Source organism: Hipposideros armiger, unplaced genomic scaffold (genome assembly GCF_001890085.2).
Source record: "Hipposideros armiger isolate ML-2016 unplaced genomic scaffold, ASM189008v1 scaffold_639, whole genome shotgun sequence".
Classification (NCBI taxonomy): domain Eukaryota; kingdom Metazoa; phylum Chordata; class Mammalia; order Chiroptera; family Hipposideridae; genus Hipposideros; species Hipposideros armiger.
Window position 1 is genome coordinate 469115 of NW_017731989.1, and position 11819 is coordinate 480933.

General features: G+C 42.5%; 1 long non-coding RNA gene across 1 annotated transcript in view; it reads right to left on the reverse strand.

Annotated features, from left to right (window-relative positions):
* LOC109372462 (uncharacterized) overlaps nt 1-11819 on the reverse strand; it is a 39364-nt gene that overhangs the window by 20168 nt on the left and 7377 nt on the right. The window contains exon 2 of the long non-coding RNA XR_002122051.1: nt 2573-2730. This is a non-coding gene — a long non-coding RNA (uncharacterized LOC109372462). The remainder of the gene's footprint in view (nt 1-2572; nt 2731-11819) is intronic.

Below are 11819 nucleotides of genomic sequence, written 5' to 3' on the forward strand. Positions count from 1 at the left end.
TCCCAAGCCAGCTCTTAACCATCGCACCACTCCGCTGGCCCTCCAGCACCTTTCTTGATTAGATTTATATTCCATAAATCATACTATTACCACCTTCTATCCCAAACTACATTTAATCTAGCCATTTCTGTGACAGCTTATGTTATATTTTCTAGATCGCTCCACATGGGAGAAGAGGCAGTAACCATGAGGTAACTGGGGAAGTCTGATGACTGAGTTTGATTGACCCTAGTCAATTCCTGATTTATCTAAGGCTATCGGCTTGGGGGTCTTCTGTGATAAAGTGACCAGGAACCTTCCCCAATAATAATGGCTTCCTGGAATTATGAGGGACATAAATTCAAACAGAAACCATTTAGTCATCATTTCTTAAGAGAGTTTATGTAGGTTTATGTACCTTACGCCGTGGGAAACATAAATATCACTATCCTGTTAATGCTTGCCAGGCCAGGATTCTTTACTCATCATTTCAGCACCCCTAGCAACTACACAGGTCCTGGCACATAGTAGGACCTCTGCAAATGCACATTGACTGATGAGATGCTCCAGTTTAAGCATGATTGAGAGATCCTACCAGGTTGTAAAAAGACACAACCTTACAATATCTTCCTGTCTTCCTGCCACCAGTTTGACCCCATCCCTACCTCACACCACAATGACACACATCCATTGGGTGGGGTAAGGAATTGGCTTAGTCACAGAGGAAGCTCTGTCACAAGCTAGTGCTAGCTGTGACCATCTTAGCTTTAGTCTTAAAAGGTGATGCAGAAATCAACCCTAGCACTCATCATGCATTTCAAATGCCGCTCAACCAGCCTGTGCAGGAGGGGAGGCTCCACACACACAGGACTTCCCCGGAAACACAGCAGAGCATGAGAGGGGCGGCTCTTGCTTTTCCCCGGGTGGGGCTCTGGTAGAAAGAGAACCCTGTGGACCACATAGAGCCTAGGCACCAGGGAAACAGGGTGAAGGCTGACAGCTGAGTCACCGTGGCCAAACCAAGCCCACTGTCCCTGGATGAGGAAACCGGGGTTCCTTGGCACCTGCACACAGACATCCTGAGTGCACCCAGCTCCACACCCAGGGACATTTACAAACTGCTTTATCGGGCTATAATTCACACACCATAGAACGCACCTATGTAAGGTGTGCGGTTCAGTGGCTTTCGCATGTTCACACATATGTGCACACATCACATATCAACATTCAAGCATGCTCAGGGCCTCACAGTGACATCCCATACTCTTTACTTGTCGCTGCCCTCGTCTCCTCCCTCTCCCAGCCCTAAACCAGCGCTAATCAACTTTCTGTCTCTATAGACTGCCCTCTTCTGGACGTTCGTCGGAACGGCACCAGATAACATGAGCTCTTTGGTGACTGGTCTTTCACCCAGCAGAGTGACCCCCTCCTCTTCACGTCCTTAGAATTTCCCCAGCCCAGCGTCTGTTCACTCAGCCCAAGGACATAGCAGTTCCAAAGACCCCATACCTGTATCCCTCCTAATCTCCTGTTATAACCAAGTTGAAACAGTAATGACTTTGGAGGCACACCGCCTGGGCTTGCACTTTGACCTTTCTGCTCACTCTTTGCAGGACCTCAGCCTTCAGTCTCAGGAGCCTCACTTATCACTGGGGGCCAGTTCCCATCACGCAGGGTTGTTTCAAAGGATCCGAGTGGCATTTCCCTCAGGAGCTCTGTGGGATGGTGTTAGGTGGTGCAGTGACAGGATTCTGTAGCATTAATCATGGCATCAGAAGGTTGTTGCCCTTTCAGATCACGTTAAGCCCTTTTGATCACAGCAAGGAGAAAAGCTCAGTTTACTGTGGACGTTATTACCCCTCTATCACTAGCTAATCTCTGTAACAGGGAAGTGGTCATCCATGGGCTCCGAGACTTGACAATGAACAACATAAGGCTAGAATTCCTATCATTCCTCCATTGTATTGCCTTTTCATTACATTATTTTTTCATAGTAACCCTTCTTTTTAGGGTAGGTGATACTATACTATTACTTAAAGTATTGCTAAAACATTTCCATCTTCATATAAATGTTTGTTTCTATTAGTTTCAGGTGTACAAAACAATGTGATAGTTAGACATTTAGACCCCTCACAAAGTGATAATCCCCCTTTCCCCAATCTACTACCCCTCTGACATCGTATATAGCTGTTACAATTCCATTGACTCTGTTCCCTATGCTGTACTCCACATCCTGTGACTATATATGTATTAAATTATAGTTGTATTAAATTCAGTATTACTCAGCTTCAGCTTCAGGTGTCCAGGGCAGTGGTCAGGCATTTATCTATAAATGTTTATTTGAAGGTATTGACTCTGATAAATACATCACTAAATTAAAAAAAGCTGGTATAGGCATAGAACACATTAATGAATATGAAATATACTTATTTGAATACTGAAAAACACTTGGTAAAATTGATATAAAGCCCACATTATGGCCCCTGAAACGTGAAGCAATCAGAAAAGACAAGAATATGCTATTGTAGTTTTCACATCTCTCACTCAATTGACCCTCATCTCGAATCCCAATGTAGCTGTCAAAGAAACTTACCAAAGAAGAGGAAGAAAATTCAGGGATCATACTGGCTGTCCTAAGGACTCGCCTTCAGTTTTCTAATGTCAGGACGGAGGAAAGCTTGATGTGGGTGGTGGCATCTTTGCTGTAGCATGTCCCTGCCTTCCTGTCACGACCCCAGACTTGCTGTCACACTGCATTCATGAAATAGAAAAAAAACAAAACAAAACAGGTAGTGTCACATCAAGCTCCCCCTAGGTCTTCATTTCTGTAAAATCAATACCCAAACAGAGTTAAATTCCAGATTTCAGGCCTCAAGTACTCACTCCCTAGAAGGGCCCCAAATCCCTAGGGTCTGAGTCTGAAAGACTCTGACTGAGGAGATGAAAACAGGTTGGTATGGAGACTACTGAGGGTCCCTGGGTAATCGAAAAGATGCTGGATATTGGTATAGAATGATGTCATCAACGTTAGTGACTGTATGGTCATGTGTCACTTAACGATAGGAATACATTATGAGAAGTGTGTCATTAGGTGATTACTTCATTGTGCAAACATCATAAGAGTGCTGTTACACACACCTAGAAGGTACAGCCCACTGCACACCTGGGCCGGATGGTACAGCCTACTCCCCCTGAGCTTCCCCTATGCAGAAACGAGCCTGGACAGCAAGTTTCTGCATAAAACAACATGAGATTAAACCAAGCACAAAAGAAAATGATGCAATCAAGGGACACAGTAAACACGAGATGCGTGAGGCTGCTGCCGGAGTAACACAGCATATTGTTTTACAGCAGACTTTTTTAAGTAGGAAGATTATACTATAAAATAACGTTAAAGAGTATAGCATTATAAATCCATAAACCAGTAACACAGTTTTCTATTATCAAGTATTATGTACTGTACATAATGGTATGTGCTCTATACACTTTTAGACGACTTGCAGTGCAGGTCTGTTTACACCAGCATTACACAAACACATGAGTAACGCATGACACAATGTTAGGATGGCTATGATATCACTAGGAAGTAGGAATTTTTCAGCTCCATTATAATCTTATGGGACCACCATCATACACGTGGTCCATCGTTGACCAAAATGACACTATGTGGCATATGACTATCTTAGTTTCCTAGGGCTACTGAAACAAAATACCATGAAGTGGGAGGCTCTAAACAACAGAAATTTATTCTCACAGTCTGGAGGCTGGAAGTCTGAAATCAGGATGTTGGGAACGCCAGGCTGTTTCTGCAAGCTCTTGGGGAAAATCTATTCCATGCCTTTCTCTTAACCTCTGGTCTTGCCACAGTCCTTGGTGTTCCTTGGCTTATAGATACACTTAGCATAATGTTTTCAAGGTAAAAGAAGTCAGACACAAAAGTTCAAGAATTGGGCAACTCCATAGAATCACATATCCAAGATACAGAAACAGGAAACGAAATGGTGGTTGCCAGGGGCTGGAGGGGAGGGGACAGGGGAGAGTAAATCCATAAGGATTACACCTTAAAAGTAAAGGCACTGGTTTGCTGTCCCACATGTCAGTATCTGCATTGTGACGTCACCAGAAGCCTGTGACATCATCAGAATGTTCCAAGGGCTCAGAGCTCAGTTCCCAGAAGCTGGCCTTAGGTGAGCCATGAAGAAAAGCCCAGGTAAGTGTTGCAGGCTTCAGTGTCCTAAACACATATGAGATTGGACAATTAAGTTTGTGAACTGGTTGCAACGATGTTGCTAACCTTTTTTTGATGTCACAGGGATTATTCATTATGAATTTGTACCAATTGTACAAACAGCTAACCAAGTTTACTGTTTGGAAGTGCTGAAAAGGCTGCGTGAAAAAGTTAGACAACTTGAACTTTTTGCCAACAATTCATGGCTCTTGCATCACGACAATGCACCAGCTCACATGGCACTGTCTGTCAGGGACTTTTTAGCCAGTAAACAAATAACTGTATTGGAACACCCTCCCTACTCACCTGATCTTGCCCCCAATGGTTTCTTTCTTTACCCGAAGATAAAGGAAATACTGAAAGGAAGACATTTTGATGACATTCAGGACGTCAAGGGGAATACGACGACAGCTCTGATGGCCATTCCAGAAACAGAGGTCCAAAACTGCTTTGAAGGGTGGACTAGGCGCTGGCGTCGGTGCATAGCTTCCCAAGGGGAGTACTTCGAAGGTGACTGTAGTGATATTCAGCAATGGGGTATGTAGCACTTTTTCTAGGATTAGCTCGCGAACTTAATTGTCAGTCCTTGTAGTAAAGTAGGATTTAGAGCCTCAACTTGCTGAGACATACAATTTCCCTTCCTTGATATACAAATAGTGAGCTGTCACTGTTAGCTGATAAAAAAGAAAGGGAGACTGACATGAACAGCTTTTGGCCTTCTGACAATTTCTAAAATTGAAATTCACTGTCCAAGAACATCTTGGTTTCTGTTGTTGTAAATAGTATTGTTTTTTAAAAATGTTATCTTCCATACAACAGAATACTATGTAGCAATAAAATTAGATCAACTACTGATACCCACAACCTGGATAAAAATATTCCACTTTTCAGTTTTTTGTTCCTCACAATGGAAATATGATTGTGATATTATGATTTTTTACATAGACCTTGATAAACTTATTTGCAATAGTGTATTTGTAGACTGTTAGATTTTTCTATATACACATTCATATCACCCACAAATAACACAGCTTTACTTACTTTTGTCCAATCTTGGTAACGTTTACATCTTTTTTTCTATGTCTTGCACTGCGTGAGAATTCCAACACATGCTGAATACAAGCGGCAGGACTGGCTCCTTATATTATTGCAGACACACACCATCAGATAAAGTTTTGTTTTCCTAGTATGTCTAGGTTACTAATTTTAAATCACGGATTTGTTTGGAATTTTCCAAAACCTTTAAAAATGGTCATTTTCCCCCCCTTTAGGCCATTCTTGTGGTCAATTACATTGTTTGATTTTCAAAAGTTGTCAATTTTGAATTCCTGAATTAAACACTGCTTTGTCAAGATGTATTAAGAAAAAAGAAAGAAAAAGTATCATATATAACATATATGGCATATATGATATATATGGACCTGAATTCAATTTGATAATAGTATTCTGGTTAAAATTTTTGCATCTATGTTTATTTGGGATATTGGCCTGCAATCTTTTTACGTGCTTGTCAGGTTTGGGGATCAGGGTTATGCTGGCCTCATAAAAGGAGTGTAGGGTAATGTTTTCATTTTCTATTCCTGAAATCATTTGTGTAGAACTAACTAGTATTATTTATTCTTTAAATACATGAACGACTTCATCAGGGAAGCCATTGTGCCCCAGAGTTTTCATTGTGGAGACTTTATTCATTATGAATTTAATTTCTTCAACCACTTTAGGGTCATTCATGGTTTGTTTCTTTTTTATCAGCACTGTTAAATTCTGTGTTTCAAGTATTTGGTCTATTTCATCTAACATGTCAAACTTATGGATATACAAGTACAAACATGACATAATTATTATCACTGTAAATTGTGGTTAAGGTCAGTAGGTCATCCTCTTTTCTTCCCTGACATTGATCATTTGGGTTGTCTCTTTTTTCTTGACCAGTCGTTGAGATCAGTAAATTTAATTCCTTGCTCCCAGACCAGTTTTTGCCTTTGCTTATTTTCTCTATTTCTAGTGGCTGGACAGTAATATTAAGATTTTATTTATATGTGTATTAAGTATATTCATATATTTATTTTTTATTTATTTTAAAATTTATTTTTAATAATAGTGGACAAAATATTCTTAGTTTCAGGTGTACAACATGGTGATTAGACATTTATATGCCTTACAAAATGATGTCTAGTACCACGTGACACTGTGCACAGTTATTATGATATCACTGACTCTATTCCCTGTGCTGTGCTTGACAACCCTTTGACTTATTTTATAGCTGAAGTTTGTACTTCTTAATCCCCATCCCCTTTTCCACCCAACCCCCCACCCCACCTTCCCCTTTGGCAACCATCAGTTTTTTCTTTATCTCTATGAGTTTGTTTCTGTTTTGTTTATTTTGTTCTTTAGATTTCACATATAAGTGTAATCATACTGTATTTGTCTTTGTCTGACTTATTTCACTCAGCATAATACCCTCTAGGTCCATCCATGTTGTTACAAATGGCAGTATTTCATCCTTTTTATGGCTGAGTAATGTTCCATTGTATTTATGTACCACCTCTTCTTCATTCATTCATCTACGGATTTTATGGATTTCTGTTGTTTATTATTTCTTTTCTTTTCCTCTTTTTGTGATAAAGTTGTCCCTTTTTAGCTCCTTGAGATTGACTACAGTACTCATCACCAGCATTTCTCCTTCTCCCATATGCATTCAATTGCATATACTTCCATCTAAGCAGTGCCTTGGCTGTGTTCCACCAGTTTAGATGGGGCATAGTTTTGTTTTGTTTTCATTCTGCTCAAAGTATGTTCTAGTTTCCATTGTGGTTTCTTCTTTTACCAACTTGTTATAAGAAGTCTGTTGTTTGATTTGCAAACATTGAGGGATTTTTCTGGTTATTTTTTGGTTCTTTCTAATTTAATTCCACTGGACCTAGGGAACACACTTCATATAACATAAATTTTTGAAGTTTATTGAGACTTGATTTATACCAGTTCATATGACCTGTTTTGGCAAATGTTCCTTGTGTACTTGAAAATAATGTATATTCTATAATTGCTGGGTGTAGCAGTTTTCTGAAAAATCTTAGTCAAGTTGCTTAATCATGTAGTTCTGACCTTCTATAGCCTAACTGTTTCCCTCATTATTAACTGTGTTCAGATAACATTTTTCATGAGTGATGACCCTGTGGGGGGAGGGGGCAGGAGGGAGTGTTTCTACACATTTTTAGAAAACCTTAAAGAAGCATCTTAGAAAAGGCATTCAAAAACTAATTCAGCAATACTGATTATCTCATTTACTCCCAGCATCTCTTCCCTTAACCAGGGAATTATCAGTATTCTATTTTATTTTTTTAAGACTTTATTGGGGAATTGGGGAAGGGGAACAGTGTTGGGCAATTGGGGAGGGGGTACAGCCAAGTTGTTGTCCTTCAATATTAGTTGTGGAGAACGCAGCTAGCTCAGCTCCAACTCCAGTCACTATCTGGCCACCTGTCGACAGCTTGCGCCCGCTCAGCTCAAGGTGCTGTGCTCAGTCTTGGTTGTGGATGGGCATAGCACACCATCCCATGCAGGAGTCAAACCAGAAACCTTGTTGCTAAGAGTGCATGCTCTAACCACTGAGCCATCCAGCCGCCTGTCGGCAGCTTGCAGCCACTCAGCTCAAGGTGCTGTGTTCAATCTCAGTTGCAGGTGGGCCCCACCACCCCATGCGGGAGTCGAACTGGCAACCTTGTTGTTAGGAGCATGTGCTCTCACCAGCTGAGCCATTCTGCCACCTGTTGGCAGCTCAGTGGCAGCTCAGCTCGGGCACAGCTCATTGGCCCATGTGGGAATCGAACCAGCGACCTTGTTGCTCAGAGCCTGTGCTCTTAACCAACTGAGCCACTCTGCCGGCCCCAGTATTCTTAATATTAAGGACTGCTCCTGTCTCCTCAACGAGAATCCTTCTGTCCCAGCCCTTAGGCTTTTCTAAGTTAGAATCAGAGGGCTCGGTGACTCAGAATTGATACCTGAATTTGAACGTGTTCAGATCAGGACTCTGATCAGAGAAGCACTTGTGCAGTTATTTCTGCACACTACCTGGTCTCATTGCATGAATGTGGGTGTGCCACAAAACCTGTGGGTCACACGAGAGGAAGGAAGGGGCGGGCTGGAGGAAAGTGCCATAGCCCACATAAAGCTTTCCTCCCTCCTGTGGTTGTAAAACTGAAGGTGGGTTTTCAGAACAAGATGCAGGGCCACTATGATCCCTGAGTTCCTTTCCCTCACCTGCGTTGGTAAGTTTCATGGACTGCTACATTGGGATTCGAGGGTGGATTGAGTGAGAGGTGTAGGTAAGGCAATAAAGTTGGAAAGAAGTAATAACATAAGCTTGTCCTCACTGATGGCTCATATGTGTGAGGGCCTATGCTGGTGGCTTTAGATACCCTGCCTCTAATCTACTGTAGTCAATATTTTAAAATTTATGTTCCATATCCATACCTGATCTCTATGCCTACATCTATTCTACTTTAAAATTTTATTTTTAGGGATTCAATTTTCCTTTTATTAAAATAAATTTCTACAAAGCACAACTTTCAATAATAATCCAGAGTCACTGACTAAAGCTAGAAGGCTAAGGTCAATGACATAGAAGGAAAAGATGTTAGGGCATTCTGGCCACGTGCCATTGCTGGCCAAGTTTCTGAGCTCATGACAGGTCACTTCTTGCAGAAAGGATGATTAGCAGGACATAGAGGTGTCCATCCTAAACTGAGCCTTTAGCCTTTTCTGTGATCAAATGGGCTTAATGTGATTTGAAAGGGTTAATTAATAACTTTCGGATGCTGCGATCACTGCTACAGAACGTTATGTCACTGCATCACCTAAAAGCATCCTACAGAGCGCCTGTGGTCTGTATTCCTCAGTGGGAAATACCTCTCTGATCAACTCACAAACTCCTTGTGATGGGCACTGGCCACAGTGACAAATGAGCACTGACACTGAGAACTCAGGGTCCTGCTCAAGGTCATACCGAGAAGGAACAAAAAAGTCAAAATTCAAACCCAGGTCTGTTTGGCTCCAAAGTCACTGCTGTTTCCACCTGGTCACACATGATATAAAGAGGGAGATATGTGTGGGGTCTTCAGACTGTAAATGTTTCTGGGGTGAGTATCCAGACATAGGTTGGGGAAATTCTAAGGAGATAAAAAGGTCATGGTCCAAAGTGTGTGTGGAGATGAAGTGCTTCTCAGCCTGTGTCTGCAGGTGCCACAAAACTCCAGTACCCACAAGAAGGGCCAATGTCAGCCTTGCCTTGTTGTGGTTACTGGCTGAGCCCTCCATATCTCTGTGATTCCAAGACTCTAGATGAGTCCCCAAGAGCCCTGTGTTTAGAAGGTGAAAGGGATCCCCGTCATAAGCCATCCTGTGTTTCCAGGATATGAGGGGGTCCAGCACATGTTACGGAGCCTCCCCCCCTGCACAGGCTGGTTGAGCTGCATTATAAAATATGGGACATGATGCTAGGGCTGATTTCCTCATCTGGGGATAATGATGACAGCAGGGCTATCTCTGTGATTAGAGATCATGTATTTATAGTAAGAGTCTATGGCAGAGATCACCTGTGTAACTAGGGTCTGCGTCTCTGGGACTCGTCACGGTGACTCAGGCTGGCGAGGAAGATGCAGCAGCACAGGCCCTAGGATGACATGGTGTTGTGGTAGCTTGGGCCCGGGGCACCGTGTGACAGCAGCACGCTTCGGGGATGGCATGTCAAAGTCCTAACTCAGGAATAGGCGGCACAGTGCCATCTGGTGACGGTGGCTCAAGCAGCAATTTAGGATGCGGCAGCGGGGCACAAAGTGGTCAAAGCTGGGACTTTGGCCCCTAGGGGCAGGTCTCACCGCAGCAACAGTGCCAGACCCAGGAGGACACAATGGCAGGGTCTCCAAGCCACTCCGTCTGCTGGGATCAGCATTGGTAAAGACTGGGGGCAGGGGGGTCCTCAGTAGCAAAGGCGGTGAAGCTTGCTGGGGTCCTCCTGGCCTCCTTTCCCATGGGGTGAAACCCTCTGAGGGGACCCCTCCTGGTGAGAGCTGCTCTGGACTGGGGCAGGGGGTGACACAGAGAAAATGCTTCTCAGGCTCTTCCATTCGGCCATGCTTGGTTTCTGAGCTCCTCGTGGTCTCTGCTGTTTCCTTTGCTGTAGTCCACAGCTTTCCCATAGTTTTTTCACTGGTTTGTAGTTGTTTGTTTATTGTTTTTGTTGCTTTTGTGGGGAGATGAACATTGGAACCTCCCAGCCCGCCATCTTGCTCTGGGGTTAGCAGTCTCCCAGGGGAGCCCAACAGTGGCCACACAAGATTAAGAATATTTGAGCTGGAGTATCCTACTCAATGCAGCCATATGTAAGAAGTGTGTTTTTTTGAGATCTGTTTTAGGGAATAAAGCAGTGAACTTTGTCCTGTTTGGAGAATCAAGGGATGAACATAGATCGTGGAAAAGATGGGTTCAGAAAGCTCTTTCCAGTGACAGGGCTCGTCGTGTCTTACAGCCCCATCCTTAACCGCCACATGATAAGTGACATTTTGGAGTGGGGTCTAGCTGGTGGGAGGAGTTAGGGAAGTTGGTATAAGTTTGCAGTTTTTTTATTAATTGGTCACCTACTTTATTGAGACTTCTAGATGGTACCAAGAATACAAAAGGGATGAAAGGACATCTTTCATCTCTAAAGGAGATTATAGTTTAGCAGAGGAGACCACATCAGTTAGATTCATAAATGGAGTTAGTTTCTACATGGAAAAGGCCATCATTTAAACTGATTTTATAACTGGCCACCTGGTCTTTGAGGATTAAGATATGACTTAAACAGTCCTGTAAGTTTGCATTTTTACCATCTTTATGAATCTCTCCGAGTTGTGCTTAAACTGGGGCATCTCACCAGTGTGCATTTGTTGAGGTCCTACTATATGCCAGGACCTGTGTTTATACTGGGGATGCTAGGATGAACAACACAGAGTCCCTGCATTCCAAATGCTAACAGGCTAGTGACATCTGGAATCTCCCAATGATTGAGGTACATAGACTTCTATAAACGCTAAGATTTTATAACCAAATTGTTTCTGACTTAGTTTATATCACCCACTAAAGCACCAACGGGCCTTTATTACAGGGGTTACTCTATCACTTGGTGTGTACAAGGACCAGGGACATTGTAAACTTTAGCTGTACAGAGATCAGAGACTCTTTCTGTACTGAGATCAAGGACTCTGTTCTATATAAACTTAGGACTTGCTCTGTACAAGGATCAGGGACTAGGTCAGTACAGATACCAAATACTTAGTTTTATACAAAAATGGACATGTTTTTAGAAACATATAGCCTTCCTAGGCTGAATCACAAGGAATTGGAAAATCTAAATAGATCGATCAACAGTAAGGAAATTGAATCAGTCATCAGAAACCTTCCCAAAAGCAAAAGTCCAGGACCAGATGTCTTCAGCAGTGAATTCTACCAAACATTCAAAGAACATCTAGTACCTGTCCTCCTCAAACTCTTCTAAAAAACTGAAGAAAAGAAAATACCCCCTAACTCATTTTATGAGGCCAACATTACCCTGATACCAAAACCTGGTAAGGAT